Source organism: Macaca thibetana, chromosome X (genome assembly GCF_024542745.1).
Source record: "Macaca thibetana thibetana isolate TM-01 chromosome X, ASM2454274v1, whole genome shotgun sequence".
NCBI lineage: Eukaryota > Metazoa > Chordata > Mammalia > Primates > Cercopithecidae > Macaca > Macaca thibetana.
Genome location: NC_065598.1, coordinates 132,235,864 through 132,253,797, shown reverse-complemented (window position 1 = coordinate 132,253,797; position 17,934 = coordinate 132,235,864).

The following is a 17,934-nucleotide window of genomic DNA, read 5'->3' as shown; positions in this document are numbered from 1 at the left end:
TTTCTCTCTCTCTCTCTCTCTCTCTCTCTCTCTCTATATATATATATATATATATATATATATATGTATAGCTAAGGAATGAAGTACAAATAAATCAGTAATACAATTCCAATAAAGTTCATAAGAAAACTCCAGTTGGTTTATTATTGTTAGTTTTCAAAATCCAATTTCTTTTTATAGTTACGTATAACCAGACATGTTGTTTCCATGGCTTTGTGATTCCTCATGCTGTTTGATATGGTTCTAAAAGCAATGCTAGCATCTCTCTCACCATTATACAACACAAAAAGATACGAACATTGAGTTGGGGTGTGTGTGTGTGTGAGAGAGAGAGAGAGAGAGAGAGAGCGAGAGAGAGAGTTTGGAGCTGGACTTTATCAATAATTGAGTTTTTGACAACACTCCTGAAGCCTCTACCATTTGTTTTATGTGGCCTGGTGCTACAGTATTACTTCAGAAGACCATTTTCCAGGCTGTCAAAAAGAGATTTTTTCACCTTTGGCCTTCAGAAATAACAAATGGTCCATTTCTTCCAGAGCTTGTTTCTTTCTTGAGGGACATTTTCTTCCATTACTGCCAAAAATCCCTTCTCACACCCAAATTCTGTTTCAGACCTAAATTGTGGAAATATTAAGAGTCAGAGTTCTCATTACTAAAAGCAAAGATGGGTGCAGCAAAATCATGAAACTCATGGTAAATGTTAAGTGGGGATTTGAGCTAATATTCACCTGCCAATTACTATATATCTGCTTCAAAAACAATTATCCATATACACAGCAGTGGAATCTTATTTTAAGAAGTCTGAAGAGATATCAGAGCATTCAAATTATGATGATTTTTCCAACCCAGTTGAAACATAAATGTACTGTCTATTTTCAGAGAAGTGGGGGAAGAACAGGTGTATTATTCAAAAAGGAATTGCCTTGCTAACCCCAAAGTAGAAACTCATGGGGAGATATATGTGATGACTGTGTTGTCTTTCTTCCATGGGTACTGTTGAAAACCTAATATGCCATTCTTAATACAAATACATGTATCTTTTATAGTTTTAACTGTGCATATAAGGCCTTCCTCTGAAGTGTCAGGGCTATTAAGCAGACAAAAGATAGGAGTGAAGAAGAGTGTTGTTATCTTTGTGAATTTGCCAAACTAAGAGGAGAAGATGGTAGTTTTGCCAGTATAGTGATTCATTCTATTTAAATGGACAAGATCTGAAACCTCTGCAAACTACCTGGGTGTACCTATCCTCTGAATTGACTTCACAGTAAGTTGAGCCTGAGGAGTTACAGTGGAGAGCATTACAATGCTCTATGAAAGGTATTGTACCTTTCATAGAGCAAGAGCACACCATGTATGAGACAATTAATCCTTCTAACCACTGTATGGGATGTGTTTGAGTATCACCTCTATTTTACATAGCAGGAAACAGACCGAGGTCAATAATTGATGGGCAGAAGTTGTAGGGAGTGAACTTCTAATGTTCTCTGTCACTTTGTGACGTAGAGGTAGAAGTGGGTCCAACAGAGGAAGATTTAATGTCACAACTGAAAGTGACATCTCCATTCTCTACACTTTACTTGTTCCTCTTGACAGCCTTTTACTGCATTTATCCCTAAGATGTAGCTAGTTTTACACATGCTTTGTCTTCTCTCCTACACCATACAAGAACTGTGTCTGATTCATCTCTGTAGCCACAAAGCCAGTTCCATCCTACTTAGTTCATCTTCATTTCCCTTTGGAGAATGAATGGAAAATAGCAGTATGTGCTAACCCTGATTAACTGGTAGTGGCTGCCTTAAGCACATGACCAGGAGGGTTCTGAGGGGAAATCTGGGCGAAAGACTGCTATGACAGATTAGTAATTCATTTATGAATGCAGTAGGGAGAGTGTAGGTGACTGACATTTGCCATCTCCTTTATAGAGTTTGCCCTCAGAGCCTGTTATTTTCCTCCAGATAGGAAACCATTTACAAGATATGAGTCATAGTACACTGCAGAATCCAAAGTTTGTAAGTTTCTATTTAACTTATTTCTCATGGACAATTGATGTTCACAATACTTTCCTTGTCTTAACCTGACATCAATGAGGCTCCAATGTGATAATGGATGTGAATAGGATTAGCAATGGTAAAAAATACTACATAGGCAGAAGGGACTATTATTCCCTCACTTCTTTCTAGTGCAGTGGTTGTCCAAGTGCAGTCCCTGGACCGGAATTATTAGCATAAACTGGAAACTTGTTAGAAATGCAAATTATCAGGCTGAATCCCAGATCCACAGAATCGGAAACCACTGTTCTAAACCTTTTGAATAACCCAGAATAATCCAGAGCTAAACATCTGTTCAGCCCTGGATTTTGCCTTTTCCCTAAAGGAAGGAGGTTCATTATTTCTAGGATCAGGCCCCAAAATATAAACTCCACCAGGACCAAGAGTCTTTCAGTCTTTTAAGAAGAGCTTATTCCTAAAACAAACCCAAAAACAATTTTTACAATTATTTTCCCAATCTACCCAACCAAAATATCACTAATCCATAGGGAAAAGCACCATATTACAGCTAACATTATATTTAATATGGAGTCTGTGTCTAAATGCAGCTCTTATACAGACCTACCTTTGATTTCACAGGATGATAATTATATCCCAATAACTGCCAAGTAAAGAGGGTCTTTGAAGTGTGGTTCTTACAGGAGCACTCATTCTCATTGGCAAAACAGTACTATATAGATTATTCACAAAGACAAGGGGAATTGTTTCATGATGATCATTATGCCAAGTTAGGTATTAAAATATTATTGCTAAAAGAGAATTTTACTTATGAGATAAACAACTAGCATTTATTATTACCTGCTAAGCATGTGTTAAGGGCTTTATGTGAATTCTCTCTTTAAATCTCAATGATCATCCTTGAGGGAGGTACTACCATTTTCATCTCTATTTTCTTGCTGAAGAAACTGAGGCTCAGAGGGGCTAAAGAACTTGCTACCCCAAAATCAGACAGTGGAGCTTGAATATGTAACAGAATCTATCTTTCTGAAAGCCTAAACTCTGTTCCTTAACCACTCCACTATAGGAAATCTGATTCAGATTCTGTGGAGGAGACCATTTTTCTTCCCTAATTCAGGCGGGGCAAATAACCTATAGACACATGAGAGAGACAGAGAGAGAGAGAAAGAGAGAGAGAGAGCAAGGATAGGGGAGAAAGGAAGAAAGGAAGTTGCTTGACTTCCTGAGAAACCCATTAGCATTTGCAAATAGACTTACATAGGGCATGAGGAATTTTAATAATCCTTATTGTCTTCCTTCTATTTAATCTAACTCTGAGACAAGTTATTGGGGAAGGTTGTGGAATCTCTTTTTCCCTGATGATTATTAAACATTAAAGAGCTAATCTTCTTACTAGGATGCATGAGTTCAATCCTCCCTTGGGTTTCATCTAAGTCTGAGAATTTGAATGAGTGAAAGAATTATCTATAGCCAAGTATTGGAAGAACAAACCATGTGGAATGTTTGTAATAAGAAAAAAATTATCTGCCCTCAATGAGCATACAATTTAGATGAAGAAAAGAGATAAACTAGTTCATCATTTCTATCAGTAACAAACATTGATGGAGTTTCTATTGTGTGTCAAGCACTGTGCTAGGAAATGTGGGAGATAAGGAAGCACAATTCTCAATAAGGATGCTTTCATACGCCCATTTGAACATGGGGGCATTTTGGTGCTATTTTGTCAAAATGCCACTGTCAAAAGGGTGACGTCAGACTGTCCTGCGACCCTTTAAAGTACGGTTTCTGTTCTCAAAGTGCTTAGAGTCACAGAAGAGTAAGAGTGCCAGTAGTTGATGCTTTACATCAACTACTTCACCAAAACACTTCAGCATGAATGTCATTCGCTTTTTATAGAAAAGCAAATTAAGGCTGAGACAGTCACACATCAGGTGAGTGATTGTATTTGCCAGGGTTCTCCAAATGAATGGAATCAAGGAGGGGTGTGTGTGTGTGTGTGTGTGTGTGTGTGTGCGCGCGCGTGCCAAATCCCATAATAAATCCTGGTATATGAGAGGATTTGTTATGGGATTTACCTCATATGATTATGGAGGCAGAGAAGTCCCATAATATGCTGCTGCTGTTACAAGTCCTGGAGTCCAAAGGCCTAAGAATCAGGAGCTCCTGTGCCTAAGGGCAAAAGAAGATAGATGACCCAGCTCAAGAAGAGAGAGTGAATTCTCCTTTCCTCTGCTTTTTTGTTCTATGTAGGCCCTGGAAAGATTGGATGATGCCCACCCACACTGGTGAGAGCAGATCTTCTTTATTCAGTCTACTGATTGAAATGCTAATCTCTTCTGGAAACACCCTCACAGAAATAATGTTTTACAGGCTACCTGGGCATCTCTTAGCTCAGTCAAGCTAATACATAAAATCAACCGTCACAGTGATCAAGCCAGTATTTGAATGCAAGTGAGTCTATTCTTTTGAGTCAAACCAAATGGAACAGTGGGAATGGCAGCTAGATTGCAGCGGGTGGAGGAGTGATTTGTAGGCAAGGATACAGAGAAGGAAAACATAGGTGATTCTTTCCCAAACCTGGCTGTAAAGTTTTCAAGAGAAATGTCTCAGAAAATATAAAGATCAGAGAAGTTTGTTGTTTTGGTTTGTTTTGTTTGGAGGTGGGAGTATTGAAGGAAAATGCAATGCCTACCCTCTAGGAATTTACAAAGAGAAGCACTCCTCAAATTTTCCATACAGAAAGCCACTCCTAAACCAGATGTCATTTGGAACCCAAAGGCCACATGTGGACATTAATTGGTCCAAATGATCTTCTTTGGTATTTAGTAATCCAAAGAAGGAAGAGCCATCATCAGAAAATAATGAAGGGAACAGATACAGGAGACTGGAAACTGGAAAACTGTGCCTTCCAAATCTCTCCAACTTGGTTATATAGCATTTACAGCTTACCATTCTCCGGGACTATCCTGACATTTAACTGTGGTAGGCAAGATCCTGAGATGGCTTTCAAGATTTCTGCCCCCTGGGATACATGCCCTGCATAAACCCCTTAAGTGTGAGTGGAACCTGTGAATGTAATGAGAGATCACTCCTATGATTATGTTTCATGATATGGCATAGGGTGATTACCCTAAATAGACTGACCTAATCTAGTGAGCCTTTTAAAAGCAGAGTTTTCTCCAGTTGGTTGTAAAGGAGGGAGTCAGAAATTCAAACCTTGGAAAGGATTTGGCACACTATTACTGCTTTGAAGATGGAGGGGACCACATGGCAAGCAACGTGGCAGCCCTCAGAGCCGAAGATAACCTCTGGTTTACAGCCAGCAAGGAAACAAGGACTTTAGTCCTACAATCTCAATGAGCTGAATTCAACCAACATCCTGAGTGAGCTTGTAAACAAGTTTTCCCAGACCTTTTAGATGAGACATCAGCCTGACCAATACCTTGACTTCAACTTTGTGATACCCTGAGCAGAGAAGCCAGTTGAGCCATATCAAACAGAATTGTGAGCTAATAAATGGGTGAGATTTTAAGCCTCCATGTTTGTGGTAATTTGTTATGCAGTAATAGAAAACTAATACACCATCTTTTCTGAGCTTTCCCTAACTAACTTGCATAGCTATGGTCCTCTAAGAGCAGGGACCATGCCTTATACATCACCATGTCCCTCACCATGCTTTTGTGCAGGGCTTGACACAATAAAAAACACTCAATAGATGAAAGTTGACTGTTGGCAAAAACTGAGAGTAAACATTCACTTTAAAAAGTAATTCTTGCTGTATCAAATGACGGGAAAAGTGCTTCCCGGGAATGAATGATTGAGTGAATGAATTTTAAGAGTACCTCTTGCACTTAAAGTGAGTGAATGCCTACACAGGTAGTCATGTAGTCATAATAATTCAACTGTTATGCAGAGTGAGGCAATCTGTAAGTATGCTGGTGTTGCAGAGTCCAAACAGTACCCAAATCTGCAATGGCAGCTCCACGTTCTGTGCCACTTAGACCCACTTTGGTTTACCTTGGGTGGTGGAATATTTGCATAATCCAAACAAGCTTTTCTATAATAGATTCAGTCATTCCGTTTCTTCACTGATTATCCTGAGACATGCAGATTACCCGTGTCTCTTAATCTTCCTAATCTGTCAACAGTTACACAGAGGTGCCAGCCAATTTCACTTGCACTAAAATAGAATTTAAGGATATTCATAGAAAGTGGGAAATATAAATGTATAAATGCTGTGGGACAAATAGGGCTTTATGTTCTGCAGGGAACATATGTGACTCCTAATGATTTATTTTCTATATACATACATACACACCTAGCTATACGTGTGTGTGTGTGTGTGCATGTGTGTGTGTGCACACACCTAATAGTTTACAAAGCTCTTCCACGTCTATTGGGTCATTTGAGCCTCAGAACTCTCTGAGGCAGACAGGACAAAGATTTATATCTCCATTTGTAAATGAGGAAACTGAGGCTGAGTGAAATTATTTGCATAAGTTCACACAGAAAATCAGGAGAATTGTTGAGAGGGCTAGATCCCTCATGTCTACTTAGTGGGTTGCCTGTAGTAATTACTTACGAATACTTTTTTTTTTTTTTTTGGACACAGGGTCTCACTGTGTTGCCCAGACTGGAATGCAGTGGTGTGATCTTGTCTCACCACAACCTCTGCCTCTCAGGCTCAAGCGATCTCCTGCCTCAGCCTCCCAAGCAGCTGGGATTATAGGCGTGTGCCACTACTGCCCGGCTAGTTTTTATATTTTTAGTAGAGATGGGGTTTCACCATGTTGGCCAGGCTGGTCTCGAACTCCTGACCTCAAATGATCCACTTGCCTTGGCCTCCCAAAGTGCTTGGATTACAGGTATGAACCACCGTGGCTGGCCATTAGGAATACTTCTGATGAGCTTTTGATGAATACCCAGAAATGCTCCTGGGACCAACTTATAGTTAGTTTTTGGCTAACTGAAAGTCCATTAAAATGATTTTAAACTCAAATAGCATCCTAATCAAAGATGTAAAAACGTGACTTCATCTGAGCTCATTCATTCATTGAAAAAATATGTATTGAACATCTACGATGGCCACTGTTCTTGGTTCCAAAGATACAGTGGCGAATTAGGCAGTCATGTTCCCTTCCTTATGAAGTTTATATGGCCCCGTCATTCACTGAGTTACATAGAAATACTGCCATTGACTCCAATTAAAAAGCCCACACTCTTTCCTCCTTGATTCCTGTAAATAGAAGTAGCTTCCATCTGCTGAAAGGTAAATTACAATCTGATAAGAGCTAAGCAAATCTCCTTGGCAACTGTCCTCCAAGAGGCTCAGAGATCCTGTTTACTTCTATAGTTCCAGGCCTCCATGTCAGAGATTTTAGCTTCCAGCCACATAGATGCAGAGGGCAAGAGGCGGGATTCCACCATTTTAAACTGCCTTGGACTGCAAATGACACATCACTTCAGCTCACATTCCCACTGGTAGGAACTTAGTGTAGCCCTCCAAGAGAGACTGGGAAATGGACTCTTCCTGGTGTGGGTGCTCAGGAAGGGGAAATATGGTGGTGAACATAGCATTGTATTGGCCACATGACCAGTGAAAGCAAGTGAGTCTTCCATCCACTTTCCTTTATGGCCTGGTTTTAGTCGAAGCCCTTTTGCTACATGGTAGGCCCACTCAAGTTATCCCCAAGGCAAATGGAAAGAGTGTTGCAAGGGCATGCTTGGATTGGAACTAGCCTCAAAGGATACTAAGAATGGAGACAGCTATCTTCTTTGGGGCCCACTCAGGGGATGCTGTCTCTTCTCCTGGGTATGTCTGCTTCATCCTGCACATTTGCTTCATTCACCTCTCTACAAATCTGATTTTGTGACAGTTCCACCTTGTACACAGCCTACCATACTAAATTTATAAGGGCATAAGTCTATTGGCTTAGCTCTCCTTTTCAGACCAGATCATCCAAGCCACTTAGGTTCCTGGCTAAACTACATATGAGCCACCACTGGGCCAAGGGCCCACCCATGATCACATAAGGTACAGCCAGGAGGCTGGGGCACATAATCCACTGACCATTCAACAAGGCTATGGGACAAGTAGTTTCTCTTGAAGCTTCTCCTGCTGTGGCATGGCAAATAATGATTGGCATTTTTAGTATAATGATGTCTTTAGGACAATGGGTCTATCCGACCACAGGGTAGAAAGCTCCTCAATGCCACAGCCATGCAAGGCCAGCAGACTGTCCCTGAGTTAGCCTGTGGAAATATTGTGTATTATCTCACTCAGTCTCTAGTTCATCTTCCTTTTGACATACCTTCCTATACTACTGAGATTGGAAAGCTAGAAACTATATTTCCCCTTCTCTCCTGTAGCTGAAGAAGCAAACTAGACGCACTTGCTTGGAGTTTTGAAGTCAGACGGAAAGTGTAGGCCATCTCTCTTTTCTTTTAGTTGTTTTCTTCTGGCAAGCTAGGTCTTAGAGACATGGGATGTTTTTTGCACTGGTGCCCCATGTCAATACTCTAGCTTCCTGGATGTTGACAAGCAAGTTGTAGCAGAGACACTAGACAGAGTCTATGTCTTATTACTCAGTCATCATCTTTGTAGGGGCCAAGAGGTAGCTGGGGTAGGAATAGCGGCAGTGACGGCTTCTTAATTCTGTTTTCCTGATTTCTGGATAACAGCAATTGCAATGCATTCTTAAATTTGGTGGTTCAGCCAAACGTGGTGGCTTACGTCTGTAATCCCAGCACTTTGGGAGGCAGAGGCAGGAAGATCTCTTGAGCCCAGGAATTAGAGACCATCCGGGGCAACACAGGAAGACTCCATCTCTACAAAAATGCAAAAATAAAAAAATAGCTAGGCGTCGTCGCATGTACTTGTAGTCCTAGCTACTCAGGAGGCTGAGGTGGGAGAATCGCTTGAGCCTGGGATATCAAGGCTGCAGCAAACCATGATCACACCACTGTACTCCAGCCTGGGCAACAGAATGAGACCCTGTCTCAAGAAAAAAAAAATTAGTGGTTCCATCAATGGCCTTGAAGATAGTAGTTCTTCAAGAGGGTCATTCCTGTCACGTTCTAGGAGTCATTTTTTGATGTTCAGCATAGAGCCCACACCTTCATCCCTTCAAATAAGTTCTCAGTATGGATTCTCTGTATTAAATACTTTCTGATTAGTATACCTTGAGTTATTGCAGTATGTTGCCCTGAACCCTGACTGATATACCAACATATGTACTCCCTTAATATGGAGTGCAAAGTAGAGGAGACAAAAACCCAAAAGTCGATTCACAAACCCAGTTTTTCCATGTGAGATTCTGGTAAAAATCTGTAATAGGAAAATTCATCATTCCCACCGCCACCCTCAACCCACTCCCGGTTTAACTCCATAAATGTAAACAGTTTTATTCATTGCCAAAGCAACTTTAAAGTATGCTACAACAAATTTTAAAGTAAATTTTTAAAAGTTGATTTTAGATTCAAGTCAGCAAACAGTGATTGAGTGCCTCTTCTTTGCCAGGCATGGCAGTAGGGGCGGATGATGCAAAGATAAGTAAAAATTGGTCTCTGTTCTCTGAGAGTGTACTGCCTCTGTGCTGAGGAGAATAACTTTAATACAAGGCAACCTGTGATAAATAGCAAAGAAGAGTTCTGGTCAAAATGCAATGAGAACACGGAGGAGGAAGAAAGAGAGAAACTCTGCCTGGGGTGGAACAGAGAATGAGTCCTAGATGAAGTGTCAGCTAAGCTGGGTCTTGAAAGATGAGGGGGATTTTGTCAGGAGGAACAACACTGGTTTCCCAAGAAATCCACTAAGTTCAATTTTCATTTTTTAAAAAAAATCCATAGGAGTATATTTTTCACTACCTCTTTTTTACCCTACTTTTACTTTTCAACAAAAAGTGCATGTGAGCCACTTCTACGTCTCGGGGCGAGCAGGGAGCAAAAAAATCATGGAGATAAAGTGCATTGTGGAATTTGTGAGTGGGTGCTAGAAATTGGTCTCTGCTCTCTCAGAGAACAGAGACCTCTTCACACTGGGGAGGTAACTATTACAGTTAAGCACTTGCTGAAATTACTTTCTATCAGAAAGACAAGATGTAATCAAGTCAAAGGATGCAGGCTTTGGGCAAAACAAGGAAAGAAACCACGTGTGGAAATTATTTTCTAGGGGCCTCACAGCAAATCAGGAGAAATTCCAGGAAGAGCAAGATGATATAGTTGCAGAGCATAGAGGGTCAGAGAACTTGAATTCTGTTCTTGACTCTGACACTAGTAGGATCTGTGACTTTGACGAGCCACTTCTTGTTGCTAACGTTTGATAATTTATTTATTTATTTGCCTTTGGACAACAGAATACGGAGCAAGTGCAGCCAGCAAACACCAGGCTAGATTCTAGAAGTCTAAAAACTGAGAAATGTGTATACGCCAATTCCAGTCCTCACCATTCCTACTGTTTCTAAAACAAAAGTGGCCCAGAAATTCATTTTATGAAAACTTTTTCCCATTGAAAGCCTGGCCTGGAGAATTCAGGGTGTGGATTAACCCCTATTATATCCTGTTTGTCTGTGTAAGAAAGTCAAACTCTCCTTAACGTCATGTCTCCAGTTGTTAAATGGCAACAGAAACACAGTCATGGAAAATGGCATCAAAGGTAGGAAAACAGAGGTTGAGAGAAATACAGTGACTTACCTAAACTCAAATAGCTATTAAGTGTCAGGGCTGGTCCCAGAACCCAAGACTATCTCACTCTGAAGTCCAGGTTGTTAGCCACCACCCCAATAATATTGAAATAGCTAAAGCACTTATTGCTGAATCTTTTTGACTTCTTATTGAGGTGTCACTAGTTAGCATTTCCTTTTTTTTACAGAACGTGAGTAAGGCTCGTGAACTTTATATCAGTTTTCTACTACTGTGTAACAAGTTACCAGAAACTTAGTAGCTTAAAACAACATTAATTGCCTGGGCACGGTGGCTCACACCTGTAATATCAGCACTTTGGGAGGCTGAGGCAGGCACATTACTCGAGGTCAGGCATTTGAGAGCAGTCTGGCCAACATGGCAAAATCCTGTCACTACTGCAAATACAAAAATTAGCTGCGTGTGGTGGTGGGCACCTGTAGTCCCAGTTACTGAGGAGGCTGAGGCGGGAGAATCTCTTGAGCCCAGGAGGCAGAGGTTGCAGTGTGCTGAGATTGCACAACTGCACTCCAGCCTGGGTGACAGAGCAAGACTCCATCTCATACACACACACACGTGCACACACACACCATTAATTAATTATCTCACAGTTTTTATGGGTCAAAAATCTGAAAACAGTTATGGCTGAGTCCTCTGCTCAGGTTTCACAAGACTACAATCAAAACATTGGCCAGAGTGGACTCCAAGGCTAGAAGTCTTCTTCCAAGCTCACGTGGTTGTTGGCAGAATTCATTTTCTTGCAGCAGTAGAAATCATGGAAGTTTATTCTTCAAGGCTAGCAGGTGAGAGAGTGACTTCTTCCAGTTGCTTCTTTTGGGGCAGGACTGGAGGGCTCACGTGCTTAGGTCAAGCCTACTCAAGATAATCTTCCTTTTGATTGATCCAAAGTTAACTGATTAGGGAATCTTACTTCTATAAAATACGACAATCTTTGCCATGCTCTATCGTTTAGATGCAAGTAACAGGTTCCACCTACATGCAAGAAGAAGGGTTTATGTAAGGGTGTTTCTACCACAGTGTAAGAATTACAGAGGTCATCTTAGAATTTTGCCTATTATAAAGTTTAATCAACTTTTCCAATTGAAGTTTTTCATGTTTTTATCAGAGGCACCCAAATTATTTAATACCTCTGGAGCCATAATTTCAATTATTGGTTTGAACAACTGCTTAAAAACAATAGCTTTGCTGTTGAATAGTGGCCAGGGTAAGGAAGAGTGGAGGGGCCCATCCTGCTACTGGGGAACTCACAGCCCTCTGGGAAGACCCATCTGGCAGGCCTCTACTCACTGCATTCTTTGACCTGGAAACCCAGTCAAAGTTTGCTATGTTGACTTCAGAGGTTGTTTGGGGAATGGATAGTAAGAAATGATGCAAAATTCTTTAGAAAAAAATATGCTAAATGGTAAATATAAAAATAAGACATCATCCCTTTGAAGGTGTGTATGAGATATATATTCATTGCTTCTGTCAGACAATTTTCATGTTAAAAACATTGTCTCATTTCTTAGTCATGGGTTTATCTTCTTTAAGGTAAATAAGGTAAAATAATAAGACCTCTTTTGTTTGCATGATAAAAGCTATCATTTCATCTCCTGTTTATGTGGGGGTGTGTGTGTGTGTTTTGGTGAGGAGTAATGGGGTGACCCTCAGGCTTTTATTTATTCCTACATATTTTCTTCCTTTTTCCTCTCATTTTTTCTCTTATATTCATGGCCACGTCTCAACTCTATATTATTTGATTGTCTCAAAGCAGGTGTGCAAAGGGAGTAGTGTAGATGAATGCCTCAATTATCAAAAAGAACTACTATGTGCCAGGAAAATTTCCCAGGTATATTAAAGACACTATATTATTTAGCTACTCAATCCACAAACAAAGAATCAGCAGAGGCACCAAGATGGCGGTTTCAGTGGTGATAAAAGAGTACAGACACAGCCAACCTCCCTCAAGTGGAAAACCAGAAAAGGAGGCTGTGTTCACAGTCACTCATATGCATATATTTTTATTGACAGGTAAAAATTGTATATATTTACAGTGTACAACATGATGTTTTCAATATATGTATATCTTGCAGAATGACGACATTAAACTACTTAACATATGCATTACCTCACATACTTATTTTTATTTTATCGTGAGAACACTTAAAAAGTACTCTTTTAGCAGTTTTTAAATATACAATATATTGTCGTCAAATGTAGTCACCATGATATACAATAGATTTTCTGAACTTATTCCTCCTAACTGAAATTTTATGTCCTTTGATCAACATCTCTCCACTCTCCATCATCCCCACCCCAACCTCTGGCAGTCACCATTTTGCTCTCTGTTTCTATGAGTTCAACATTTTTATATTCCATGTATAAGGGAGATCATGTGGCATTTATATTTCTGTGTCTGGCTTATTCAACCTAACATAATTTCCTCCAGTTTCCTCCATGTTGTTGCAAATGACATCACTTGTTTCCTTTTTTAAGGCGGAATAGTATTCCATTGTGTATCAACTTCCCAGACCAACATCAAGGAGATTTTCCCTTATGTTTTCTTCTAGTAGTTTTACAGTTTCAAGTCTTATGTTAAGTCTTTAATCCTTTTTGATTTGATTTTATATATGATGTGATATGATTCTTCTAAATGTGGATATCCAGTTTCCCAGCACGATTTATTGAAGAGATCACACTCTCTTTGTGTTCTTGTTGCATTCACTGTGTGTTCTTCTTGTCTTTGTCAAAAATCAAGTGACTATAAGTATGTAGACTTATTACCAGGCTCTTTGTTCTTTCCCATCTGTCCATGTGTCTGTTTTTATGCCAGTACCATGCTGTTTTGATTACTGTAGCTTTTAGTAGATTTTCAAACTGTATAGTATGATGCTCATCCACATATTTCTAACAGCATCTTCTTCATTATTTCAGGGAATTCATATGTACTTGAGGGATGGACTAAGACATGTTACCAAAATTCCTAGGGGAAAGTTTATATATAGTATAATGCATCATAAAGGTAATTCCCAGTTGAACAAAAAATGAAACCTTGAAAGGTCACTATTATTAATAACAATCATAATCAACAACACATACTTTTTTTGTTTTGAGAAGGAGTTTCACTCTTGTCACCCTGCCTGGAGTGCAATGGCATGGTCCTGGCTCACTGCAACCTCTGCCACCCAGGTTCCAGTGATTTTCCTGCCTCAGCCTCCCAAGGAGAAAAGAAGAAAGCAGGAGCTGAGCATAGGTAAGAACAAAGTTGTCATTGCAGTTTTTTTGTTTTTGTTTTTTCTGCTGCTGAGTAGACCAAGGAAGTTCCATGATGCAAGATGAAGAGGTAAAGTTTCATGGAAACATTGTCTCACTACAGTAGAAGTGCAAAGGGCCTGAGAGGCCGGGTGTCTAAGCCCCCACACTCGACAGATGAGGAAACAGAAGTACAAGTATAGCAATAGACTGGCTCAGGGTCATAGAGCAAATTAGGAGCAAAGTCTGATTTTGAACTATTAAATTGAGAGCCCGTGAGGGCAGAGAATTCATGTTCTTGCCTGTGGTCTCTATTGGATTATATGTGGTGCTTTGAGCTGCACTGACTTCAGATGTCTTGACTTAATGACTCTCATGACTCCCTGTATCCCTCCCCTTCAAAGTTGCCTCTATGAACCACACTTATAAGTAATGACCAAGATTTGGCATATGCTGAAAATGTGTGAGGGGGTGAAAGCAACTGATGGTCTAGATACGTAACCATAGTTCTTCAGGGAATATTTTAAAGGAAAAATAGAGAAAAATGTATAGGAATAAAGTTGTGATACTCAACTGGAGGTGGTGCTGCTGGAAATGAGCATACGCCTTTAATGTGAAATGTTCCCAAAGCATATTATTTTTCTAAATGTCCAAAGGTCATTCTGATTCACCAAACCTGTCACCAGTATATTCAGAACCACTGCAATACAGTGTGAAAAGATAATCTTACAGTCATGAGTCACTAGATTAAAAAAGAAAAGTCTGCTTTTGGTAAGCACTTGAATAGGAGTAGCTATTTCAGAGCCATTGTTAAGTTTGTTTCCTTGGACACAGACAGCATTGGTAGATAAATGTCAGGAGTGCTGGCCTAAGCCCATGAAAGAATATTGAGCAAAAAGGTTTGTGAAATTAATTTAGCACTACATAGATTCTATCAAGGGACTGTGTGATTCTAGAACAATATCATTTCCAGAGAAAACTGAATGCAGACTTATGCACATATTTTTAAAGTGAAAGGTTCCACATTTCAATGGGAATGTGAAGTCAGGTACCAGGACTGCCAAAGAGTCTGCACTGTCACCTAAAAACTTTGCCATGTTTACAATGAGACATGACCCTCCTCATCTATGTTGGGGTAACTTAGACTGGAAAAGCCTTGAGGGAAGATATTACTTGCTTCAACTTTGGATCCCCATAATGGCACATAGATGGAACATAAGATATGTTTGCTAAATAAAGGATTCAATGGCTTCCCAAATCCCTTAAACTGGCTTCTTCTCTTGTAATTTAAAAAAATCTACTCACTAGGGGAAGATTGATAATTTCGGAGAATAGAAGGGCAGTTATGGATTATGGTATGCCTTGCATACCAAAGAGTTCGGATCTTTCTAGTTATAAGGAGAAGCTGTTAAAGGGTTGAAAGTTTAAATGATCTGATTTATGTTTTCAAAACCTCATTCTGTCTGCTGAGTGGGGAATGGACTACAAGGAGCAAGAGTGGAAGCAAGGAGACCAGTGAAGATGTTAAGGCAGCCAGCGAGGTGTGAGATAATGATGGCCAAGACGAGAATGGATCATACTGAATGACTAAGAGAACAGAAGGGGATAAGGTAGGAGAGGAGGACAGAGACCAGGGCCTGTAGGGCCCTCTAGGCCACGGTAAAACATTGGATTTTATTTTAAGCACAGCTAGAAGCTGCTGGAAGATTGAGAACAAGGGGCAGAGACATGCCCTGGTTTATACTCTTTGAAGATTCTTCTGGCTACTATGTGGAGAATGGACTATAGGGAAGCAAGAGTGAATATGGGAAGAAAAGTGGAAAGAGTTCATTGATTTTTTGAAGGGTTTTTTGTGTCTGTATCTCCTTCAGTTCTGCTCTGATCTTAGTTATTTCTTGCCTTCTGTTATCTTTTGAATGTGTTTGCTCTTGCTTCTCTAGTTCTTTTAATTGTGATGTTAGGGTGTCAATTTTAGATCTTTCCTGTTTCCTCTTGTGGACATTTAGTGCTATAAATTTCCCTCTACACACTGCTTTAAATGTGTCCCAGGGATTCTGGTATGTTGTGTCTTTGTTCTCATTGGTTTCAAAGAACATCTTTACTTCTGCCTTCATTTCGTTATGTACCCAGTAGTCATTCAGGAGCAGGTTATTCAGTTTCCATGTATTTGAGCGGTTTTGATTAAGTTTCTTAGTCCTGAGTTCTAGTTTGATTGCACTGTGGTCTGAGAGACAGTTTGTTATAATTTCTGTTCTTTTACATCTGCTGAAGAGTGCTTTACTTCCAACTATGTGGTCAATTTTGGAATAAGTGCGATGTGGTGCTGAGAAAAATGTATATTCTGTTGACTTGGGGTGGAGAGTTCTGTAGATGTCTATTAGGTCTGCTTGGTCTTGGTGCAGAGCTGAGTTCAATTCCTGGATATCCTTGTTAACTTTCTGTCTCGTTGATCTGTCTAATGTTGACAGTAGGGTGTTAAAGTCTCCCACTATTATTGTATGGGAATCTAAGTCTCTTTGTAGGTCTCTAAGGACTTGCTGTGTGAATCTGGGTGCTCCTGTATGGGTGCATATATATTTAGGATAGTTAGCTCTTCTTGTTGAATTGATCCCTTTACCATTACGTAATGGCCTTCTTTGTCTCTTTTGATCTTTGTTGGTTTAAAGTCTGTTTTATCAGAGATTAGGATTGCAACCCCTGCTTTTTTTGTTGCTGTTGTTTTCCATTTGAATACAGCTGGTTTTTTGAAAAGATCAACAAAATTGATAGACCGCTAGCAAGACTAATAAAGAAGAAAAGAAAGAAGAATCGAATAGATGCAATAAAAAATGATAAAGCGGATATCACCACCGATTCCACAGAAATACAAACTACCATCAGAGAATACTATAAACACATCTATACAAATAAACTAGAAAACCTAGAAGAAGTGGATAATTTCCTGGACATATACACTCTCCCAAGACTAAACCAGGAAGAAGTTGAATCCCTGAATAGACCAATAACAGGCTCTGAAATTGAGACAATAATTAATAGCCTACCAACCAAAAAAAGTCCAGGACCAGGTGGATTCACAGCCGAATCCTACCAGAGGTACAAGGAGGAGCTGGTACCATCCCTTCTGAAACTTCCAATCAATAGAAAAAGAAGGAATCCTCCCTAACTCATTTGATGAGGTCAGCATCATCCTGATACCAAAGCCTGGCAGAAACACGACAAAAAAAGAGAATTTTAGACCAATATCCCTGATGAACATACATGCAAAAATCCTCAATAAAATACTGGCAAACCGAATCCAGCAGCACATCCATCAGAAAGCTTATCCACCATTATCAAGTGGGCTTCATCCCTGGGATGCAAGGCTGGTTCAACATATGCAAATCAATAAACATAATCGAGCATATAAACAGAACCAAAGACAAAAACCACATGATTATCTCAATAGATGCAGAAAAGGCCCTTGACAAAATTCAACAGCCCTTCATGCTACAAACTCTCGATAAATTCGGTATTGATGGAACGTATCTCAAAATAATAAGAGCTATTTATGACAGACCCACAGCCAATATCATACTGAATGGGCAGAAACTGGAAGCATTCCCTTTGAAAACTGGCACAAGACAGGGATGCCCTCTCTCACCACTCCTATTGAATAAAGTGTTGGAAGTTCTGGCCAGGGCAATCAGGCAGGAGAAAGAAATAAAGTGTATTCAATTAGGTTAAGAGGAAGTCAAGTTGTCCCTGTTTGCCAATGACATGATTGTATATTTAGAAAACCCTATCGTCTCAGCCCAAAATCTCCTTAAGCTGATAAGCAACTTCAGCAAAGTCTCAGGATTGAAATCAACGTGCAAAAATCACAAGCATTCCTATACAGCAATAACAGACAAACAGAGAGCCAAGTCATGAGTGAACTCCCATTCACGACTGCTTCAAAGAGAATAAAACACCTGGGAATCCAACTTACAAGGGATGTGAAGGACCTCTTCAAGGAGAA